The sequence below is a fragment of the Perca flavescens genome, chromosome 6 (genome assembly GCF_004354835.1).
Source record: "Perca flavescens isolate YP-PL-M2 chromosome 6, PFLA_1.0, whole genome shotgun sequence".
In the NCBI taxonomy this organism is placed as follows: Eukaryota; Metazoa; Chordata; class Actinopteri; order Perciformes; family Percidae; genus Perca; species Perca flavescens.
In genome coordinates, this window is record NC_041336.1 from 2,329,292 (window position 1) to 2,355,318 (window position 26,027).

General features: G+C 38.7%; 1 long non-coding RNA gene and 1 pseudogene across 1 annotated transcript; one reads left to right on the forward strand and one right to left on the reverse strand.

Moving 5' to 3' along the window:
* Positions 1 to 26,027, forward strand: part of LOC114557931 (complement C3-like) — a 143,284-nt pseudogene that overhangs the window by 49,736 nt on the left and 67,521 nt on the right.
* On the reverse strand, positions 514 to 6,425 carry LOC114557939 (uncharacterized). Its single transcript, XR_003692868.1, has 3 exons — positions 6,392 to 6,425; positions 704 to 850; positions 514 to 603 (listed from the first exon to the last, which is right to left on the reverse strand). It is a non-coding gene; the product is annotated as an uncharacterized LOC114557939 (long non-coding RNA).

Consider the following 26,027-nt stretch of genomic DNA (forward strand, 5'->3'; position numbering starts at 1 on the left):
CTGTTACTGTGCTATGTGCCCCCCCGTGCCTTTTTGCTCTGCAGCTTTATTCGTTGTAAACCAACCAATCAATGGCATCTCATCTAAATATTCATGAGCATACTATATAAGGGAGAAAACCTCTTGTTTTCATTCTAGGGCTATTTAACAGGGTTTCATTAGGGGCGCATAGAACAGCACCCGGCTCAACCAATGTTACATACCCCATTAGGAGACCTTAAGGAACAATGTGAAATACCCTATAGAATCATTCTATCACCCCTTTAACATGTCTGTCTCTTACTGTGAAAGGCACGAGGCTGTTGGACGTCACCGTGACGTTTCCGCTCAGAGAGTAGTCAAGGTTGATTTTGTGGTCTTTGCTCAAAGTCCTCGTCATGGCGACGCCCGCCAACATGGTGTTTACATTAGGGACAAGATTTCTAATAGCAGGACAGAACTGCAGACAGACAGACAGACATGTTGGTATACACAGTCTGCACCTAAACCTGCAGGTTCAGGACTCATTGACCCGTTGGGTTCTGTTAAAGACTGAAGGAGGAACAAACCTGGGAGGTGAATGCAAACCTTAACGCTGCTGTGAGAGCAGTGTTCACCACAAACCTGAAACACAATGAGAACATCTGATCAATCAATCAATCAATCAATCAATGAAATATGGTTTATCCCCAGAACTAAAGACTCAGCTGATTGGTTGTTTTACCCCAGGTTATCCACACGGATCCTGTCAGCTCGGGTCTTACAGTAGTCATCTCCAGACGGTATTTCGAGACTCAGACGTCCTCCGGTTTGGATCAGTCTCACTCCGATGGTGACGCCAACATTTTGTCCTGTTACGACAGCCGTTCCTCTGAAAACACATCAAACATAACTCAGCCTGCATTCAACTTCATGAAATGAGGAGTGGAAAACTCAGCGCCTCGTCTCTTAAACCTCGATGACCCTCAAACATGGCTGGAACACTGGAATCTCACTGTTTGCAATTTATGTTGTGTAAAGGAAATTATAATAGTTTTTATTTGGGGAGGGGTTGGCCAGTTTCTTTACTGTTGTTTGTAAAAAGGATGGGGGAATATATAACTTAAAGGAGCCTGGGCTGTCACTTCTTGTTGGCAAAGTATTTTAAAACAAAACGAGACTAGTGTTTTTGTGTTCTACAGTGTGTTCAGGGGACAGGCAGCTTGTTGTTGTTGCAGATAGTAAGCCTGGGCTGTCTAGATGTTTTTTACAGTGTGTTCAGGGGACAGGCAGCTAGCAGATAGTGAGGAGATGTTTTTACAGTGTGTTCAGGGGACAGGCAGCTAGCAGATAGTGAGGAGATGTTTTTTACAGTGTGTTCAGGGGACAGGCAGCTAGCAGATAGTGAGGAGATATTTTTTACAGTGTGTTAAGGGGACAGGCAGCTAGCAGATAGTGAGGAGATGTTTTTTACAGTGTGTTCAGGGGACAGGCAGCTAGCAGATAGTGAGGAGATGTTTGCTGTATGTGACAAAAATGTTGTTGCCTAAAAAACGTGTGACATCACTTTGAGCACCTTAACTGATCATTAATTATAACGCAATTGAGGGGTTCCAAGATGGCGACCGTGTAAGGTGTCTTTTCGAAGCGCTGCTGCACGAAATTTATTAAACGTGGAAAAACAGTAATAACTGAATGTTTAGTATATAACCTACCTGAACTTGGTTTTGTGACGACCTGCAACACCTAAATGCCAGGCTGTGATAGGAAAAGAATGCTCAACACTGGAAAAAAAAGTTCTGAAGCTCCGCCAGGTAACGTCTTGATAGCCTCATGTCATGATTATGCTAGCACCATGTCAACAGTAGCAGTCGTGTCAGAAGAATTCCCTCCGTTGCCTGTTACCCCGTGCAAATCCCCTGCTGCAAAAAAGGCCCTTTTTGGAGGAGAAAGTGAACTCTCACAAGATAACTTTGTCGTATCTGCCCTCTATAAACTCATAAATGAACGAGCCGACTCTTGAAAAGCTGGTTAACGAAAATTCGAAAAAAATAGATGGAAATTTATTGAAAATAGAGGGGCTAAAGAAAACGGTGGACTTTGTGTGTGGTGAAATCAGAGATACGCAGACGAAAGTGACAAATGTTGATTCCCGTCTCAAAGAGGAGAAACTCAAAGTGACTAAACTCTTAACCCTTGTCTCTGAGCTGGAGTCTTACTCCAGACGGTGGAATCTGAAGCTCTACGGCATTCACGAGAGCCAGAACGAAAATGGGAAGGAGAAAGTTGTGGAGCTGTGTCAGGTCATTCTCCCAGACGCATTGCTTAAACCTGCTGAGGCCATCGACATTGCACATCGCCTCGGGAAACCGAATCAACCCAACACCAAACAGTCCAGCACCAGGCCGAGAGCCATCATCATTCGGTTCGATATGAGGTCTTACAGAGATGCACTTTGAAGGCTGCAAAAATCACCCCTTCTTGCGTGACAACAAGCTACGCTTGGCGAAGATCTGTCACAACCTGTCAAAGAGGCCAGGATGACGTTCTGGCCAATAATAAAGAAAGCAAGGAGTGAGGGAAAGTCTGCTTACTACGTCTGAGCAAGGGCTTTCGTGGATGGGAAAGAGTTAACTTAACTTTGGATCTTCTGTCTGCAGCCGGTTGGTTGAATATGCTAGCCTACTGAGGCTTGTCAATCTTCGTTTCTACCTCTGGTGGATAATATGACCACTTAGTTAGATGTCTGTGTTCATCCACTCCAGAAGTTATTTTGTTGGGAAGAAGAACAGGCTTTGTAAGTTTGGTTATATTGATGTTTGCCATTTATTATTACTGTTTTTCCTAGGGTTATAATTAGGCCTAGACCTACTATACGTGCAGTTTGCTCAGTTTGTCAAATTCTGATTCTTGTCTCTTATCTCAGAAGTTTACTTTCTTAAAACTTGTCATTGTCTATAGTTTCTTTAAAACGCCAGGGGTTTAAGAAATGTTACAAAACGTAAAGCATTATTTTTATTTGGTAAACAGCAGAACTCAGATTTATGTTTTTCCAGGAATCACATTCAGTCGCAAATGATGTGAATTTTGGAGAAGCCAATGGGGGAATGATTTGTGGTTTTCACACTGTAGTGAAAGGTCAGCAGGTGTTTTGACATTGAAACATAAGTTCAATAGTGCTGTTTTACATACAGACACTGATCCAAAAGGGCATTTTATTTGTCAGGTTATTGATTGCAATAAGATTATTTTTATGATTCTGAATGTGTATGGGTATAATACCAGTTCAAAGAACATACAATTGTTTGCTGATATAGAAATCAGACTTCAACATTGGTTACTTAAATTTCTGAATTCACACATTGTAATGGGAGGGGATTTTAATGTTATTCTGAATCTTTTAGTTGACAGATGGCCACATGCCTGCACTAATTCTAGAAACACTTATTTGAAGCGTTTTATGGAAAAATTTGATTTAATGGATGTATGGAGGGTGAAGTTCCCAGATACAGTCATGTTCACTTGGAATAACAAAGATAATACAAGGCTATCCCGTATAGACTATTGGTTGGTCTCTAACAGTATTAAGGAACAGTATATTTCAATAAAGGTTTTTCCATGTCCTCTAAGTGATCACAAATCTATATCCATATCTATTAATATGTTTCCTTCAGATAAGGGTCGTGATGCAAATTATTGGAAGTTAAATAACTCGCTCCTTGGGTATGATCAAGTGAAGACCTACATTTCTCAGTTAATTTTGTGATTTTTTAGTAAAGCCAAAGTTGAAAAAACTCTCTTTTAATTTAAATTGGGAGTTGTTTAAATATGAGTCGCCAAAGTTTCTACGACAGTTTGGTAGTAATCTAGCTAAACTTAGGATAGCAGAAGAACAAAAAGTTATCAATAGTATTTCCCTGCTCTCTCAGTTGTCTCCAGACTCTTTAACAGAAGAGAACAAAATAGACAACAGAGCTTGGACAAAATGTACAAAAGGAGGGCTGAAGGTGCTTTTGTTAGGTCACGGAGACGATGGTTAGAAGAAGGTGAACAGAATTCAGCTTATTTTTTTAAGTTAGAAAAATATCGTGCTAAAACGAACACTATTAATCAGCTGAAAATTGATGGCATAGTAACTGACGATTCAAAACTTATTTCAAATTTTTGCTCCTCCTTCTACAAGAATTTGTATACATCAAATTATTCTGAGAGTAACACCCAAAGTTTCTTTGATTTATTGAGAGATATTCCCCAACTTAATGAGTCAGATAGAGATATTTGTGATCTCCCTTTATCCCTAACGGAGGTCAGTAATTGCATAGGGCTTCTTAAAGACAATAAATCGCCTGGTACTGACGGGTTAACTTTTGAGTTTTACAAGTCATTTTCTTTGCAGTTAGCTCCCTTTTTACTGCAGGTGTTCAATGAAAGTATTTTAATCAACACATTACCTTGGAGTATGTCTCAGGGCTTAATAACACTCATTCCCAAACCTCGTAAAGATGTACTTTGTATTGATAACTGGCGCCCTATTTGTTTATTAAATAATGATTACAAAATATTAGCCCTTATCTTTGCTAAAAAATTAAAATGGTACTTGCATCAATTATTGACGAAGAAGCACAATCAGGGTTCATACCTAACAGGCATATCTCTGACAATATTAGGTTGGTTCTAGATATACTTGATTACTCCCATTTAATTTCAGAAAACAGTTTTATTTTTTTTCTAGACTTCTTTAAAGCCTTTGACACTGTGGAGCACAATTTTCTTTTTCATTCACTTAGGAAATTTGGATTTGGTGAATTCTTTTTCAGTGCCATCAGAACCTTATATAACAATGCTAATTGTTCTATTAATTTGCTTAAACATGGTAAAGTTATATATATTATTATATAATTATAAGTTATATATATGTAAAGCTATAGATAAACTTACTTCTTTGACTTTGTTTGGAAAAACTGCACTCATTATGTAAGAAAATCTGTTCTAATGAATGAGTACTGTAAAGGTGGCCTTAATTTTTGGACTTTACTACTTTAAATTATACTTTTAAAATCAATTGGATCAGACGAAAGAACTCAGGTGTCCGACTTCTCTATGGAACTTTATTCCCCATTACATCTTTTTCTTCGTTAGGTGGTCTCAACTTTCTATTGATCTGTAACTATAATATTGATAAAATCCCTCTCAAACTTGCTTTTACTTTCATAAGCAAATGTTATTGGCCTGGTCTTTAATCTTCAAACATAATTTTAGTCCCCACAGATTTTATATTTGGAACAATACATACATTTTATTCAAAAAATTGGATAGATCAATTTTCTTTAAACATTGGTTTGATAACAATATTTTGTTGGTCAGTGAATTATTTAACCAAGATGGTCAACTTTATTCTTATTCTTTAATTTCTTCAGCAGTATGGTATTCCTGTTACTCCTAGGGAATTTTCGATTGTTTTAACAATATTTTGAATTTTCGCTATCCCCACTGGTGTAATTGCACTTTTTAGAGGCTTTAAGGCTCATGGTAATCTCCCTGTTTTAGGTAATGTACTTGATACTGATGTTGGTAGAAGTTGCTTCTCTCCACATGGCAAGAATATCAACAAAATAATTCGTCAACTTTTTCAACATGACATCATTAGTACACCCTCTTCTTTATCACACTGGTCCAGCTTTGTTGGAGATATATGTTGGGATAAGGTCTGGCTTCTGCCGCAGAAAGTTCTTTCTGACTAATAAAGTCAAAGAGATTTCTTTTAAAATGCTTCATAGGTTTTACCCAACCAACCACTATTTACAGAAACTCAAAAAGACATTAATGTAAACTGTACATTCTGTGGAAATCAAAGAGAGACTCTTGTACATTTATTTTGGCTATGCCCTCATACTAAACTACTTTGGAGTAAACTATCTCGGTACTTAGCTGATCTCATTTACCCTGAATTCTCCTTGTGCTGGGAAAATGTACTTTTTGGTTTCATTAACTTTGACACAAATCTCACCTCTCAATTTAATGTAATCAACCTGATTTTAATTTTGACGAAATTTTACATCCATAAGTCAAAATTCCAAAATAAAACACCTAACTTCATTGAGCTGTCCATTCACATTAAACATTATATACATACTATATCCTGTTGCAGTAATAAGAAAGCTGTTAGAACTCACACACTATTTGTACTTTTCAAATGCTTTATGTAAATTGAGTTGTTTTTTTTCTTTTTTTTTTTTTTTATTATTGGTTGTATCTCCCCTGGCGTACTTGACCTGTTCGTATTGTATACATTTGTGACTGTATACTTGTTATGTGCTCAATAAAATTATTATAAAAAAAAAAGAAAATAACAATAATTATAACGCAATTTGAACTTGTAAGATGATGTGGGAGTTCCTGACACATGGAATATGAACTGTGGTTTCATACGTACTGAAAGATATTAAAAAAGCAACGATTGGTTCCTCTTTCGATTTCTCTTGGTGATGTTCAGGTCCCTGAACTCAAACTGAAGACCTGAACCCGGCTGGAACCTGACCACGACATTATCCTGGTCCACATCCAGATGAGTTAATGTCAAACTGTGGAGGAGCAAACACAATATATAAATATGCAATCATTAAAAACAAAGAAACTAAAGATAATGATAAACTATAAATAAGAAAATATAAATAAAGAAATTATTTAAAAAAGGGGAATACAAAGAATATAACAGTAATAATAATAATATGATAATTTTACCTTTTAATGTGGCACGTTAACAACTGGAAATCCTCAAAAGGTTTTTTAACCAGCATCTTCAAAAACTTCAGACCAAAATCTTTCACTGCAAAAACACAACACAAATACTAGTCCAGTGAAAACACAGAACACGCTCTAGATATGAAACACACACACACACACACACACACACACACACACACACACACACACACACACACACACACACACACACACACACACACACACACACACACACACACACAAACAAAACACAAATACTACTCCAGTGAAAGCACGTCTCTAGATATGAAGCTAAATGTTGGTCATCTTCTCTATCATCATTCCTAGCTGCTGCAATTTCTTCATCTTCATTTTAGATTTGTTCACTTTTTTGTTTCAATTAATTAAAGTTTCATAAAGCCCTAAAAAAAGTCTCTAAAACACTTCCTCAGCCACCTTCTCTTAACCTTATGTTTATGACACAGGGATGAATCAGTGTGTGCTTCTCAACAGATCTTACAGAACTCCGTCGCTTTGTTGGTGATTCTCACTTTGAGTCCGGTGGGACCGTCGGCAGTGATGGAGGAACAGAGGAAGAGCAGGAAGAAGAGGGAAAACACACAGGAAGTCATCCTGACAAACAGAAGAGACACACACAGGACATGTTCAACATTAAAGGGTAACATCGTTTTCTATGCAACCTGGACTCTATGTGCCCATGTTTTAGTGTCTCAACAATCTTTGAAACTAGTCTATTAATATCTATTAATAACTATTAATATCCTGAGTACCCGTCACCCTGGACGTCTCCTTGTTACATGAGACGTCTCCTTGTTACCTGAGTAGCCAGGTAGGTAGGTCAGTAATGCCAGGTGTATTAATGAGTGATGTCACTGAGGGAGTCGCTGAGCAAGGAGACTAGAGCGAGCGTTAGCGTTGTCGGTGTGACAGTATCATTTTTTAGGAGACAGAGAGAAAGAGAAAGAGAGAGAGGGGGAGAGACAGAGACAGAGAGACAGAGAGACAGAGAGACAGAGAGAAAGACAGAGAGAGAGAGAGAGAGAGAGAGAGCGAGAGAGAGAGAGAGGGTAGGACATAAAAGATACAACTCTGGGCAGAGTCCCCTCTCACCTCCGATCCAGTCAGGCTGCCCAACCCCACAATAGACAACAGACACCCCAACTCAACAAAGTTAATACACAAAGAGTCCACACCAGAGCCCAGCCCCCTCATCGGCAGACCAACCAATCCCGGCACAGTGGAGCCCAACCCAGCAGAACCATGACCAGGCCAGCCCAACCAACCAGAGCCCAGCACAGCAAGGCCCAGGCTAGCAGTACTCAGCCCAGGAGAGCTCAAACCAGCAGACCCCAGCTCAATAATACCGAACCCGGCCAAGCTGAACCATGCCCTCATGCAAGGACCTCCAACACCACAAGTACACATGAGGAGAGCACTCTGCTGGACAACTGCCACTGCTGTGGAGCTGTACAACACCACCCAACCTACTCAGACATACTCCAAGGTAATAAACACCCAGTCTGTACCGACATCGGAGAAGTTAGGCAACCGCTTCAACTCATCTTCCAGAAATTAGGCTAAAAAAAAAAAAAAAACGGATAAGAGAAGAATACCCATATGTATTCATTTGTGACTATTTCTTTCTTTTTAACTTCTCTTTCAATGACTCAACCAAGAATATACATAGTATACATGACAATATCATTCTCCATAACTTCCTGGAATATCCAGGAGCCAAAAGTCTTAACTCTGACTTTCTACTCAGTATCAAACACCATGACATTGTTGTTCTATTGGAAACAGATTTAAGTACTCACTGTCCCTCAGGCTATCAAGAAATTATTTTACCATCTTTAAAATACAAAAACATAAAACGTGGCAGAGAGTTATAATTTGGTTTAAAGAATTCCTGACAACATATCTATCTGTCAAAAAGAAAGAACTCACTCGAGTGTGGTTGAAGCTGAATAAAGGAAATTACCTGTACATCTGTGCAGTGTCGCCCCCACCTGCAGAATCCCCATACTTTAAAGAAGAGTTCTTCACTGACCTTAACAGCCATTTCCTGGCTCAGGACAATGTGCTACTATGTGGGGATTTTAATGCTAGAACAGGTTTGGAAAATGAAATAGTCGAAATAAGTGAGAAAGATAACAAATTCATTACATCACCAATCTTGTAAAATCAGATGAAATCTAGACACACCCCTGACTCTGTCATTAATAGAAATGGTAAAGAGCTAGTGCATCTGTGTCGAGGCCCTAGGCCTGTACTTTCTGAATGGTAGGATGACATGGTTCACATACTGCTCAGCTCTTAGGTCTAGTGTAGTTGATTACGCAATTACTGACATGGACCCCTCCTCCATCAACGCATTCACTGTAAGACCACAGCTACCACTTTCAGACCACTGCCAGATAAATGTATATCTGAAAAGAACACAGGAAATACAAATTATAGACACTAAAAAACTTGTATATCTCAACCTGTCCTATAAATGGACACCAGTGCAGCTAACTGTGTTGAAATTACTAATCTTATTAACAACTGTTTAGTAACAAGATTCACACCAAGTCATGCAGATGTAACTATGGCAGTAAATCAAATAAATAAACTATATCACAGGATCGCCCTCAAAGCTAATCTCTTGAGGGGTAATCCTAAACCCAAAAACACAACCCACAAAGAAAAATGGTTTGACAAGGAGTGTAAACTGATGAGGAAAAACCTCAGAAAAATCTCCAACCAAAAACACCGCCAACCACACAACCCAGAAATTAGAGAAAACTGCTGCAGCAAACGTAAAGAATATAAAGATATGATTCAGAAGAAAAAACAAAAACACTATAATGAAACCCTAGAAGAAATTGAAACCTCAATAAGCCAGAATCAGTTTTGGGAAAAATGGAATAACCTAAACCCAAAACCAAACCAAGACACACCTCTGAAAGACAGAGGAACATGGAGGAATTACTTTGAAAACCTTTACAACACAATCCAATCAAATAACCTTACAATGGGCCAACAAGTCATTACACAAAAGTTACACTCCTTGAAAAAAATCCTAAAAGACAGTCAAAACCCACTTGCCTATGAAATCACCCAAGAGGAATTAACACACACACTCCATGAACTAAAACCAAAATAAGCATTTGGACCTGACAGCATCAGGACTGGAATGCTGAAACACAGCACCCCGAGCTGGAGAAGACCCTTCTAAAGCTGTTCAATCTCATTCTTCAAGCTGGCTGCTTCCTGAGGTCTGGAACAGGGGCTTATATCCCCTATCTTTAGGTGTTTTTATATTTTTATTTAACCTTTATTTAACCAGGTAGGCCGTTGAGAACAGGTTCTAATTTACAACGGCAACCTGGCCAAGAAAAAAGCGTGGCGTACAAGACAACATATAGATTCACATTCAACATATTACAAGAAAAGAAAATACAATAGGCTACAAAGGTACAGATTAAGTAGGCAGTTCAAGCCGGAACAAAGTGAGGTCGATGGATATGTGAAAGTGGTAAGGTGAATACATAATATACATGAGATAGACAATCTATAACCTTGCTGAGAAGTAGTAAAGAGTCAGAATACAGTTAGTGCAAAATTAAATTGTGGGCAAGATAGTGATGTGGACCCAGTGATCAGTTATAACACAGTATATATAAACAGACAGTCTATATGAGTGCTGAGAAGTAGTGAAGTCAATATACACTTAGTGCAAGAAGTAGTCCAGTTAGTGATGTGGATCAGTAATAACACAGTAAACATGAACAGACAGAATATAGTAAAGAGGCGATATACAGTTAATGCAAATAGTGGAGACAAATTTGAACCCAATAACTACCGAGGCATCTGTGTGAACAGTAACCTGGGGAAGGTGTTCTGCTGTATTTTAAACGCCCGTCTACAGGCCTTCCTTACCAAACACAATGTCCTGAGTAAAGGTCAGATTGGCTTCTTACCAAAACATCGTACCACTGACCACATCTACATCCTACACACCCTAATCAATAAACTTGTTATTCAAGCAAACAAAAGTAAAATCTTCGCTTCTTTTGGTGATTTTAGGAAACCATTTGAGTCAATTTGGTATGATGGATTATTTTATAAAAATTTACAAAGCGGTGTATGGGATGAAATATATGATATAATCAAATCCATGTATATGGACAACCAAAGTGCTGAGAAAATTGATAACAGCAGAACAGAATACTTCACTCAGGGGCATGGGGTGGGACAGGGCTGTAGCTTGGCTCCTATCCTGTTCAATATCTATATTAATAAGTTAGCTGTGTTACTGGAACAATCTACAGCTCCGGGACTCCCACTAAACAATACAGAAGTTAAATTCCTGCTCTTTGCAGATGACCTAGTGCTGCTCTCGCCTTCCAAACAAGAGCTACAGCAGCACCTGGATCTGCTAGAGACCTTCTGTCAGAACTGGGCCCTGACAGTTAATTTGGAGACATAAAAAGGGGGAGAGAGGAGGGGAGGAAAGAAAAAATGTCGTCTACTATTCACAGTTACAGGTCATGTTCTTTTACGTGAATTCAACGTCTCTTTTTTATATTAACTTATGTTAAAATAGGTTTATTGAAGATAGCTGTAAAACTGTGAAAGTAATAAAAACTCTGCTGTAAATGTAGCGACAGTAAAACAATGATAATTTTGTCTTGTAATGTTTTTTCCAGTTTTTTGCAGGAAAATTCTTAACTGTGTTAGTTAAAGCAGAGAGTACAAAACAATTAATCTTTTTTAAAAAAGAAATTGAAATCTTATGGTTTTTCATGTTATTTGACGTAAATTTACAGTCTAGTCTTTATTTTTGTGTTACTTTTAAAAACACAGGAAAAATCTGTGAAATGACGGTTTGTTTATTACAGAAAGCAGAGAGGTCAGACCTGGAGAGAGGCTCGGAGATCTGGATGCTGGTCCAGAGACGTCTGCCTGCTGTGATTGGTCGGCTGATGCTAGGCCAGAAATGTCTGCCGGCTGTGATTGGTCGGCTGGCTGAATAGCCCAGAAGTGTCTGACTGCTGTGATTGGTTGGCTGGCTGGATGGCCCAGAAGTGTCTGACTGCTATGATTGGTCGGCTAGCTGAATGGCCCAGAAGTGTCTGCCTGCTGTGATTGGTCGGTTGGCTGGGTGGTTGCTGGATGTGATGGCGGTCTCTGAGGACAGTCTGCAGGTTGTTGAGTCTCAGAGGAAGCCCCTGATCTCTGAGCCTGACAGGACAGCAGCAGTCCTTTTTAAAGGAAGCTGATTGGCCACACCTTCTGACAGGTGGAGCTGAGGACACAGAGGTTAGCCACGTAGGGACAACTGTCTGATACACTGCTGATGAACAACTCAGCTCTTCTTAGGAAACACTTGTGCAAGACAGATCATAATGATGATATGTGGGGTTGAGACATAAGGGCAGTGTGAGAACGGGGCAGTTCCCTTCTCTTCTTCCCCCCTTCGCCTGTACTCTTCTTTGCAGAAATCTCCTAAACTTATTAATAATGTCGGTATTTCTCCAGTTCATGAACAGCTGTGTCTCAACGGCACACCTGTGACTGTTTTAAAAAGACTTCCTTTTTGGGGTTTTGGCCTTGTGTCTAAACAGAATAAGCACACAGAATCTCATCAACAGACCTAAACAGAATCTTTTTTACAGTTTTCAGCGGTGATCCAGAATGAAAATCTGCAGAGCTTAGCAGACTGTTTTCAAAAAGCGACACTAGGTCAGGTGCCTTTGGTTTGTTATTGACGCAAAAAGTCTCCTTTGCTGTCATATTTAGACGCGCTTGTTCAGGGACAGGACAGGACACTTAGGTTTAGGAAAAGATGGTGGGTGGGGTTACAAAATGTACGTTTCAGTGACACGGGGGACAAGAACGGGACATGAACCCAGGTCTCCTGGGTGAAAGTCCTGTGTTGTTAAACCCATCCACCACCCCCCAACCTGCCTCGGTCTCTCTACGTACTACTCTCTACTGCTGTCTCTCTATATACTACTCTCTACTGTTGTCTCTCTACATGCTACTCTACTGTTGTCTCTCTACATACTACTCTCTACTGTTGTCTCTCTACATACTACTCTCTACTGTTGTCTCTATACATACTACTCTCTACTGTTGTCTCTCTACATACTACTCTCTACTGTTGTCTCTCTACATACTACTCTCTACTGTTGTCTCTCTACATACTACTCTCTACTGTTGTCTCTATATATACTACTCTCTACTGCTGTCTCTCTACATACTACTCTCTACTGTTGTCTCTCTACATACTACTCTCTACTGTTGTCTCTATATATACTAGTCTCTACTGCTGTCTCTCTACATACTACTCTCTACTGTTGTCTCTCTACATACTACTCTCTACTGTTGTCTCTATATATACTACTCTCTACTGTTGTCTCTCTACATACTACTCTACTGTTGTCTCTCTACATACTACTCTACTGTTGTCTTTCTACATACTACTCTCTACTGCTGTCTCTCTATATACTACTCTCTACTGTTGTCTCTCTACATACTACTTTACTGCTGTCTCTCTACATACTACTCTCTACTGTTGTCTCTCTACATACTACTCTCTACTGTTGTCTCTCTACATACTACTCTACTGTTGTCTCTCTACATACTACTCTCTACTGCCGTCTCTCAACATACTACTCTACTGTTGTCTCTCTACATACTACTCTCTACTGCTGTCTCTCTACATACTACTCTCTACTGTTGTCTCTTTATATACTAATCTCTACTGTTGTCTCTATACATACTACTCTCTACTGTTGTCTCTCTACATACTACTCTCTACTGCCGTCTCTCAACATACTACTCCACTGTTGTCTCTCTACATACTACTTTCTACTGTTGTCTCTCTACATACTACTCTCTACTGCTGTCTCTCTACATACTACTCTCTACTGCTGTCTCTATATATACTAATCTCTACTGTTGTCTCTATACATACTACTCTCTACTGTCGTCTCTCTACATACTACTCTCTACTGTTGTCTCTATATATACTAATCTCTACTGTTGTCTCTATACATACTACTCTCTACTGTTGTCTCTATACATACTACTCTCTACTGTTGTCTCTACATATACTACTCTCTACTGCTGTCTCTATATATACTACTTTACTGCTGTCTCTCTACATACTACTCTCTACTGCTGTCTCTCTACATACTACTCTCTACTGCTGTCTCTATATATACTAATCTCTACTGTTGTCTCTATACATACTACTCTCTACTGTCGTCTCTCTACATACTACTCTCTACTGTTGTCTCTATATATACTAATCTCTACTGTTGTCTCTATACATACTACTCTCTACTGTTGTCTCTATACATACTACTCTCTACTGTTGTCTCTACATATACTACTCTCTACTGCTGTCTCTATATATACTACTTTACTGCTGTCTCTCTACATACTACTCTACTGTTGTCTCTCTACATACTACTCTCTACTGCCGTCTCTCAACATACTACTCCACTGTTGTCTCTCTACATACTACTTTCTACTGTTGTCTCTCTACATACTACTCTCTACTGCTGTCTCTCTACATACTACTCTCTACTGCCGTCTCTCAACATACTACTCTACTGTTGTCTCTATACATACTACTGTCTACTGTTGTCTCTCTACATACTACTCTCTACTGTTGTCTCTCTACATACTACTCTCTACTGTTGTCTCTATATATACTACTCTCTACTGTTGTCTCTATACATACTACTCTCTACTGTCGTCTCTCTACATACTACTCTCTACTGTTGTCTCTATATATACTAATCTCTACTGTTGTCTCTATACATACTACTCTCTACTGTTGTCTCTATACATACTACTCTCTACTGTTGTCTCTATACATACTACTCTCTACTGTTGTCTCTATACATACTACTCTCTACTGTTGTCTCTATACATACTACTCTCTACTGTCGTCTCTCTACATACTACTCTCTACTGTTGTCTCTATATATACTAATCTCTACTGTTGTCTCTATACATACTACTCTCTACTGTTGTCTCTACATATACTACTCTCTACTGCTGTCTCTATATATACTACTTTACTGCTGTCTCTCTACATACTACTCTACTGTTGTCTCTCTACATACTACTCTCTACTGCCGTCTCTCAACATACTACTCTACTGTTGTCTCTATACATACTACTGTCTACTGTTGTCTCTCTACATACTACTCTCTACTGTTGTCTCTCTACATACTACTCTCTACTGTTGTCTCTATACATACTACTCTCTACTGTTGTCTCTCTACATACTACTCTCTACTGTTGTCTCTCTACATACTACTCTCTACTGTTGTCTCTATATATACTACTCTCTACTGCTGTCTCTCTACATACTACTCTCTACTGTTGTCTCTCTACATACTACTCTCTACTGTTGTCTCTATATATACTACTCTCCACTGCTGTCTCTCTACATACTACTCTCTACTGTTGTCTCTCTACATACTACTTTACTGCTGTCTCTCTACATACTACTCTACTGTTGTCTCTCTACATACTACTCTCTACTGCCGTCTCTCAACATACTACTCTACTGTTGTCTCTATACATACTACAGTCTACTGTTGTCTCTCTACATACTACTCTCTACTGTTGTCTCTCTACATACTACTCTCTACTGTTGTCTCTATACATTCTACTCTCTACTGTTGTCTCTCTACATACTACTCTCTACTGTTGTCTCTATATATACTACTCTCTACTGCTGTCTCTCTACATACTACTCTCTACTGTTGTCTCTCTACATACTACTCTCTACTGTTGTCTCTATATATACTACTCTCTACTGCTGTCTCTCTACATACTACTCTCTACTGTTGTCTCTCTACATACTACTCTCTACTGTTGTCTCTCTACATACTCCTCTCTACTGTTGTCTCTATATATACTACTCTCTACTGCTGTCTCTCTACATACTACTCTCTACTGTTGTCTCTCTACATACTACTCTCTACTGTTGTCTCTATATATACTACTCTCTACTGTTGTCTCTCTACATACTACTCTCTACTGTTGTCTCTCTACATACTACTCTACTGTTGTCTTTCTACATACTACTCTCTACTGCTGTCTCTCTATATACTACTCTCTACTGTTGTCTCTCTACATACTACTTTACTGCTGTCTCTCTACATACTACTCTCTACTGTTGTCTCTCTACATACTACTCTCTACTGTTGTCTCTCTACATACTACTCTACTGTTGTCTCTCTACATACTACTCTCTACTGCCGTCTCTCAACATACTACTTTACTGTTGTCTCTCTACATACTACTTTCTACTGTTGTCTCTCTACATACTACTTTCTACTGTTGTCTCTCTACATACTACTCTCTACTGCTGTCTCTCTACATACTACTCTCTACTGTTGTCTCTATATATACTACTCTGCTGCCGTCTCTCAACATACCACTCTACTGTTGTCTCTCTACATACTACTTTCTACTGTTGTCTCTCTACATACTACTCTCTACTGCTGTCTCTCTACATACTACTCTCTACTGCTGTCTCTATATATACTAATCTCTACTGTTGTCTCTATACATACTACTCTCTACTGTCGTCTCTCTACATACTACTCTCTACTGTTGTCTCTATACATACTACTCTCTACTGTTGTCTCTATACATACTACTCTCTACTGTTGTCTCTACATATACTACTCTCTACTGCTGTCTCTATATATACTACTCTCTACTGTTGTCTCTATACATACTACTCTCTACTGTTGTCTCTATACATACTACTCTCTACTGTCGTCTCTCTACATACTACTCTCTACTGCTGTCTCTATATATACTACTCTCTACTGTTGTCTCTATACATACTACTCTCTACTGTTGTCTCTCTTAATACTACGTCATCTTACAGCGCCCGTGGTCGAGCTGCTGCTCTGCCGGTTCAGATGACCTGGTGCTGCTCTCGCCCTCCAAACAAAGGCTACAGCAGCACCTGGTTCTGCTAGAGACCTTCTGTCAGACCTGGGCCCTGACAGTTAATTTGGTAAAAACCAAGATTTTAATATTCCAAAAGAAAGCCAGATCCCCGGCAACCAGACACCTTTTCACTCTAGGAAAAACGGTTCTAGAGCATTCACAATGTTATTATTACCTCGGCCTGAAACTCAGTACCTCAGGAAGCTTTGACCTTGCAGTGAATGTGCTAAAAGAAAAAGCTTGCATGCCATCAAAAGGAATTTTTGTAATATAAATATTCCAATTAACATCTGGTGCAAAATTTTTGACAGTGTCATCATGCCAATTGCATTGTATGGATGTGAGATATGGGGTCCATTCAGTAAGCTTGACTACAATAGATGGGTAAAGACCCCATAGAATCCCTGCATGCAGAATTTATTAGAAATATTCTCAGACTCAGTGACCACAGCCTCGCCGTAGAGAAAGACCAGTACAAGTACAGGCTCAGTGACCACAGCCTCGCCGTAGAGAAAGACTGTTGACTGGGAAATTTTAGAGTTTAGTAAATTGAAACAAATAAGACAGACTGAGACTAAAACCAAGTTGGGTTTTGTATTTTATTAAAAAAGATATATTTGCAAATAGGATCAACATGATTTCACAAAAGGCCGCAGCCCAGTGTGGAGTCAGTTTCTCCAATGAGTGCACAAGAACACCAGGCTTATATACATCTTCAGAGTGACAACACACACGCACTTGGATTATTATGACGCTACAATTTTGACAGGCAATCTGATACACGTGAAGACAATCAGATGAATACAAGAGACATCTTGGAGACATCTCACCTCCTCCTCCCTGTATGACTTTCACCCCCCAGTTACATCTTAACTGGCATGGGAAAACATGAGATAGTTTTGGGGTGACCTTGTACCTTTATCGGTTCAGGCTAACAGCTCACATAATGTTCCAGACTGCATGTCTCACAAAGTTAGAATCAAAATCTACATGTGGGAAATGAGATAAACTCTTTCAGCATTTGTGAGAGCAGTAAAGTAGAAATAAAACATAAAAATATAAGGAATTGTGCTTAAATTTAATTTTTCCCATTACATTCCACCCTTTTGATTACAACCTAATCACAATACACAAATTACTTTAATGATTACATATATTTTTTTTGCTGATAGCATGTCCATGTCTTCTATTGTCAGAGGTTGCTAGCACTTGACAAATCGTTGGAAACAATCTTTACCATTGTTTCGTGTGTGTGTGTGTGTGTGTGTGTGTGTGTGTGTGTGTGTGTGTGTGTGTATGTGTGTGTGTGTGTGTGTCTGTGTGTGTGTGTGGTCCCCTTCTTGGCTGTTTTGAGCCTCTGTAAGAAGGAGCATTTAAACACACTGCTTTTCAAAGTTTGATCTATGTCATCACTGATTCAAAAATATTGCTTAAATGGGGTTAGTCAATTAAACAAGGTTCATACAGATAGTTATAGTAAACATTTTCTGTTACCACCAATATTCCATTAAAAATATGTACTTAAGGTACAAAAAAAACAGCAATATAGAAAAGTCCAAGCATTTTTTTAAACTGGAAACGATCAAAGCAGTTTTTCTGTCAATCAATTAACTGATTTAGCAACTAATCATTTCAGTTGGACTTGTATATTGGTCGGGCAGTTTGATGACAATAAAACAATATATTTCATAAACATATGTTTTGTGTACAAAAATCCTAATTCTTTTTAACCCAAATATGTCAGATTACAAATAGCATCTGTAAGCATTTGACAAAATTCTGATACTAACTTTTTTGTCTTTGAAATCCAAATTAGTTATTCCTAAAAATGACATAATTTGTCTTTGAAATCAAAAACCAACTGTTTGTTTATCACCTATATGAATTTTTATTCGTGTGGGGGAAATTCCCTCAAATGAAAGCAAGAAGTAGGTCAAATATAATTGACTTCCGATTGAAAGTAACTGTTAAATTTAACTCCTATACAATCCATCAATAGGAAACCCATTATCCTAATTCAAAAGTACTTTTAGCTCTCTGGTACCAGCAGGAACTGGCCTGAAAGGCAACTTCTTGTTTTTTCTAAACTTTTAGGCATTTGAGTCAATTCAAGTTTTGATGTTGGTGTGCTGAAAGCTCAGACACAAGGCCTTGTGGCAGACTCCTCCTCGCTGGACACGCCTGCTGTAACCTGAGCCAGTCATCCAGTGCACTTCTCTCTAAAGCTCTTGTTTCCTCTAAGCTTTTCCTGACTGAATTGTTATCCCTTCTATTTATAAAGTATACTAGTATATTATATATTATTATCTTTATGGTATAAAAGTATTATCTTTTACTGTTTATAAGAGTTATCTTTAACTTATATTATATTTTACTTTTCGTGTAAACATATAAATATGAGAATAAATATTAAATGAATATGTGTATACCATTGTCTCAGTACATTACTCATAATGTACATCATTAAGCAGTCACATCAACATTAAACATTTTCATTTAGATATTTAGTCTTAATCATATCTCCAAGTTGTTTTAATCATCATTTCACCCCATTTAATCATCAAAGATGGTTTCAAACCCCATCTCAGGTTTCACTCATTTACAAAAAATAGTTTACAGATGTTTTATGTCAGACTTTACCTAAAGCCAAAGTTATTTCTATAAAATTTTCATCAATCCAATTCAGATTCGAACAATGAAATGTAATTTAAACATTTCCTGACACATCAACTGAATACTTATCTTAAAAGTAAAAATAAGTACTTCTAATTATCTTCTCCTAATAATGTGTGTATTTTCAGAATGTGAGTCTGTGTGCTACTTAACTTCACAATGTGTCAGATGTGTCAGAGCAGAACGGTGCCCCCCCCCTCCTTCTCTCAGTCCGTCTGCTGGTCCGGACCTCCAGACAGTTTTTACTGGTCCTGCAGCTGGAGGGGGAGCGAGATGGACGCGACTGACACAAATGAGGCGCCGTGTGGCACAAAACAGAACTCCAAAAAGCATTATTTGTTCTTTTATCAATATTATCACTTGGAAAAGTGTCTACTTATTTTAATGAATATCAATAATTATAAAACCGCATTTCTTTCCCTCATGCTGGTTTAACTCTATAAAATCCATACAAATTGTGCTAAAAAGGAAACACTGCTTTTGTAATTGTTCTCTTTTAGATTACTTTAAGGGTTGTGTTTCAGTAAATAGTGAAAGTCAATCAAAACAAAACTAAATTTTCTTTAGAATAGTTTTTAAATTAAAAAAATTATGTGAACACCCCATTCATTAAACACCCTATTTATTATTGCTACTATATCCCTTCTATTTGAGGCATGACAAGCTCATGACTCAAAAAAACGCAGCACATATAAATCTGTTCAGTGGTTTAGCCATTAACACTGTCCTGTGTTACACAGCAAAACCTGAATAAAAGCAACACAAAATTCAATAAATCATTTCTTTTAAAAGAAAACCATTCACCAAAGTGTTTTCAACGTCAACATCAATTAATTCAGTTTTAACCTATTTGTGATATAGCAAATCAAAATACAAACAAAGTCTTTAGTGCAGTTTTACTAAAAAAAAAAAAAAAAAACTCACTAGAGAAATATTAAATTAACTGTTTTTAGGCTGAAATCTCATATCAACCTGTATTGGTTTCAATATAACCAATAAACATTAAGACGAATTAAACAAAAATATGTTGTTTATTTTCTTTTTATCTTTAGTTTGCAACCCAAAGTTATACTAACCGCTGTCTGGTAGTTCTAAAATCATTACAAATTAAAGTTTTTAGGCCTATAGAACAAACCTAAGTACTTCCAATTGACCTCTATTTGTCCAATTTGTTACCTGATATGGGAAACATATCACATTCTTATAATTCATGACAAACTATATCAAAATCATTGCTGAACTCTACATGCACAACTCCTGTTTTTCTTTATCTCTGACTATGTGTGTGTGTGTGTTGCTATGGCCTTGCTGCTCTGTAGGCTTAGTCTACAGTGAGGGTTAACCAATCACCTCACTGAGTGGCTCTGCTGCTCTCATTGTGGTTGTTAGCATGTCATCAGGAATTTGTGCCTTTTGCACTGAGACATAATACGTTACCAGTTGGTCCTCACACAGTGGTGTGTCTGGTGGGTGTCCTCTTTACCCAAGTCCAATGTGTGGAGGTGCTGTAAACAAAATCTCAAAAAGGGTGACAGGTCAAGTCGCTTGCGCGTGCACATTCTATACCTCAGTGCAATAAGCAGAGCTTTTGTCAAATGTAGGCATGTTGCATTTTGAATGCAAACCACTATACTTGAGATTTTGGTAGGAATTCTCCATTTTGGAATTATTTCAGTAAGTAGGGCTTTGGCTCCTACACTAGCTGACAGTAGTCTTGATCCAAAAAGAAATCATTTGTGAACCAATGTTGCTTCACCATTGTGAAACAACTGTTTCCCTCAATTGTATTTCCATCATCCTAATCATACTTTAAACACCTGGTTTTAACCCATGTGTCAACTTTGCAAAATTTAGGAAAGAAAAAAGCTGGATAGCTTTCTGTTAGGAAAAATGAGCTCTACTGTTTGTACTGAGAGATGAGATGGCAGAGGTCCAAATCGGATAGCATCAGAAACACCTACAACAGAGATGCCCACACTGTTAGGCCACTGCTAGAGTTTCTGGAAGAAGAACTTCACCTAAAAAACAAATGAAATTGGGGTTAGTGAGAGGTGTGTCAGAGAGGTCAGGTCATGGTACCACCTGTAGCTCTGCAACACCATTGTTTCTCTCTGTCAACTGGTGTGTGGAGAAAAAAATCAAGGTTAAGAACAGTGCATCTGTTAGAGTGACATTTTGCAATCTAACAGTAGTAATATCTAAGGTGCCTGGCCACAGAGAGTTTTATTCTGTTCCCACAAAATGTGGGACACAGAATGTGGAACAGGGTGTATTTAATGCTTTGAGTGGCAGAATCAAGTTTAGCAGAGAAATTTGCAACCGGACGGAGTTTTGTCGCCGTGGTGTTGCAGCAACACAGAGCCACGCAGCTTATCAACGGTCTGCATGAACTGTTTTTAGGGATCTGGCAGTCCCAGCGTCGGGGAAGACTGCAGAGCCAGTTTCATATTCACAAACGCTTCATTAGCTTCGGCAGCAAAAAGTCTTACAGTGACCTCAAGAACGTGTACAGGCATTTTTACGTGACAGGCTCAAGTAAAAAAAAAATCCTAATCATTAACACTAAACTGAAAAAGCTGCTATTCTGTTCATTTTACATGAAAACAGCACTGTACCAAAAAACTCTCTCGAGGAAGGAAAAAGCAGATGCAGCCTTGAGAGATGTAGAAAAAACACAAGCTGGGCTCTTTAAAAAACTATATTGGTTGTCAGTCAAGCATACAGCTACAACACAGTCGGTATCAGTCCAAATCAGATGTGAGGTTGTCAAACTGTCATTATGTCTCTAAAGACATTCTTCATCAGGTCCTGTAGTAACATGAGCTGTGTAGTGCAGGTTGTCAGGTTTCATGCAGTCAGAGGCAGGGCTGATTACAGACGCCGCCTCAGTGAGGTCATTTTAGCCACACTGTGATTAACAAATGTGGTTTTGTTAGATGCATCATTATAAGAAATTCTCAATCCATCAGGTGTTGAGGTTAAGCCAATGTTAAAAGTGCACATTAAATCACTACCTAAGCAAAATAAGTGGACATAAATCAGACACCAAAAAAAAGTTTCCCATGTATATGAGAAAGGAACAGAAAATTGTTCTTTTACTGTTTAACCTGTATTCCCAATTGACCAAATAGAATGGCCACTGCACTTGAGTGTCAAATCTTTAGCTCTAATAATCAAGTTATGTGAGTGGAACCCCTTTAACTTTACCCTCAGTAGTAGGCATTTTCTTCTAGGTTTCAGAAGATAACATACTATAATGGTTTAACTGATTAGATTCTTTTTTCAGAACTTTCTAACCTATCAATTGTCCCTAAATAGCAAACACAAAAAACAGTGTATCAGTGCCAAGCATTTCTTCATTCCATGAAGCGAGTGTGTGTGTGTTTTTCAGCAGTACCTTCCTTACCAGCTTTTGGACTCAGTCAAACAGAGGGACTAGTGTTGTTCTCTGTCTGAGGTGTTTTTAGCTTTTTCTTCAGGCAATTACATACCCAATGTCCAAAGTCCTTGCAGTACAAACACTGGTCTGGGTTGTAGGGCTCATTATTTTGCCCACGGTACCCGCCTCGGCACCTTCTGGCTCGACAACGTCCTTCATGGGAGCGGCCTTTTTCGGGTCCGCGCTCCATATGTTGCCCACCAGCCTGTTGTAACATACAGACAAACGCTTCAAACATGGTTTTCTCACGTACTCGTTGGTCTTTCCACCCGATGCAGGTGTGACTGATGTTGTCGGTCCTGTCCGATAGTTGTTTAGTGTCCTCTTCGGCCCTCCGTTTCTCCAACTTGTCTTTCTGAACTGATGAGGAGGATATTGGTGTATGTGTTTTTTGCAATCTTTCCCTGAATCATACCTTTAGTTTTTTCTGTACTCAGTAGCTTTAAATCCTCTTAATTTTGTTTTTTTCATTAGTTTTTTCTCTTGTTCTCCTAATTCCTGTTTGAATATTTTCAATTTGCCCGAATTTAAAGGAAAATTTTCAAAAACCCGTTTTTTGGACCAATACGGACAATCCAAACTTTTGAGCCGTATTTTCGCACCATGTCATCCACCACGGTTCCCGTAGGGACGTGTGAGCCGGATCTGCCCGATCCGTTACCCATTTTACTGGGAAGAAGTACTTCTATCCTACTTACAATCGTCACTGTAAGGCCGGGTTTCTATCTTATTTCGGAAAAACGAAACACAAAAAAACCTAACAGTTTCTGAAAAAACGTTTATTAGATTTACTTCAAAACCTAATTAGATTTGTCCCCCGAAAATCTACAAAGCAAAGTCAAACCCGTGTGTGGATCAGTTTTATGGTGCAAAAATACTGCTAGAATGATCACAATTAGGCCTATGTATTTACACAAACATAAAAGACTAGGCCTACCCAAAATTAATACAAACAACCCCAAAGTGGTTATCCTATTTTAGTATCCTACGTCAGTATTTGTTTCTGGAAGTTTACTACAGCCAATTCAAATTACTCTTAATTCAATTTAAATTAGAGTTTGATCTTACCCTGCTGCGTGGAATTGCTTCCGTCTTAATAGATCAGTGTTGGGTCAGTAGAGGCCTCCGTGGTTTCTGATCCTCTCTCTCTGAATGCTTTTTGGGCGAGGTAGAGGCGAAGATCTTTGGATCTCGGATCGCAAGTCCTCAGTCAACCACGGAGTCTCTTTTATCTGACCCCCGCACATGATCCCCATTCTCGTCGCCATGTTTGTCGTGGAACTTTCTTTTGCAGCAGGGGGAAGAGTTTTCAGAGTTTAGTAAATTGAAACAAATAAGACAGACTGAGACTAAAACCAAGTTGGGTTTTTGTATTTTATTAAAAACACATATATATATATATATATATATATATATATATATATATATATATATATATATATATTTTTGCAAATAGGAGCAACATGATTTCACAAAAGGCCGAAGCCCAGTGGAGTCAGTTTCTCCAATGAGTGAACAAGAACACCAGGCTTATATGCATCTTCAGAGTGACAACACACACGCACTTAGATTATTATGACGCTACAATTTTGACAGGCAATCTGATACACATGAAGACAATCAGAGAAATACAAGAGACATCTTGGAGTCATCTCACCTCCTCCTCCCTGTATGACTTTCACCCCCCAGTTACATCTTAACTGGCATGGGAAAACATGAGATAGTTTTAGGGTGACCTTGTACCTTTATCGGTTCAGGCTAACAGAGCTCACAAAATGTTCCAGACTGGATGTCTCACAAAGTTAGAATCAAAATCTACATGTGGAAAATGAGATAGACTCTTTTAGCATTTGTGAGGGAAGTAAAGTATGAATTAAACATAAAAATATAAGAAATTGTGCTTAAATGTAATTTTCCCATTACAGTTCCTTCTTCATTGCTGATGGCCCTCCCCCTATGCTTTAGCCACGCCCCCTTTTACAGCTGATGGACCTTATGACGTAGAGTCTTGTGTGAGGTATCATGGTATCATTGAACTCGGCAAGGAGTTCCCTTTTCATTGGTGACGATTTGTGGTGTCTGAGTGCCGAGCGAATGAACGCTCACAAGGAGCGGCGTCTGCCAGGAACCCCGACGCGTGCAGAGGTGCGAGGGCCCGTCCATTGCTGCTCGCGGCTTTAATTATGATTTGATACTATAAATAAAATTGAATTGAATTATTCTTCTGTCAGGGGTACATAGAATATCACAAAAACATTTTAATGTCACGTTTACTAAAACCTTTGATTAAAAGGGTTTGCTTGGCTCATCAACATTATACAAAAACGTTATATGAAGGAGAATCCATGAAACAGTTACACAATCTAAACATTTTTTTCTGGAAACTGCAAAGTAGTAAAATAAACTCAAATTGAATGAATACACATACAAACAACTTTAACATTGTTTCCCTTTCAAAACAAAATAGTTGTAAGCTAGTTGTATAACCACTACCTTGGCCACAGGTAAGTTAGGTTGTAGTGTGGTTGTAGTGGGCGAGTGAACGTAGCTCCGCTCTCAGCCTCCTTCGCTGTTTGAATAACGTCAGCAGGTTGGAGGACGTATTACAGCGAGGCGAGACATCTGAAATCCAGAGTTTTAATCATTGCTCTGAACCCGTCTTTCTCAACGGTCTGTATCGGGACCGGAGGTGGATTGCATTCATAACGTTGCTCCGCTGCATGCTTGAAGTGACAAGTCTTTCATGTTAGCACTGTAACGTTAGCACGGTAACGTTAGTATGGCCGAGTAACATTAGAGCAACGGGCAACAACAGTGGCTAAATTATATCAGATTTTTTAGAAACAAAAAACTTTGCTATAACAGACGGCTCCTCTCTTGAGCACACGTTGTTCTGATGTATCTTGGGTCTTTCTTCATCCTCTAGCTAACTTTCTTCATCCTCTAGCTAACTCTCTTCATCCTCTAGCTAACTTTCTTCATCCTCTAGCTAACTCTCTTCATCCTCTAGCTAACTCTCTTCATCCTCTAGCTAACTCTCTTCATCCTCTAGCTAACTTTCTTCATCCTCTAGCTAACTCTCTTCATCCTCTAGCTAACTCTCTTCATCCTCTAGCTAACTCTCTTCATCCTCTAGCTAACTCTCTTCATCCTCTAGCTAACTTTCTTCATCCTCTAGCTAACTCTCTTCATCCTCTAGCTAACTCTCTTCATCCTCTAGCTAACTCTCTTC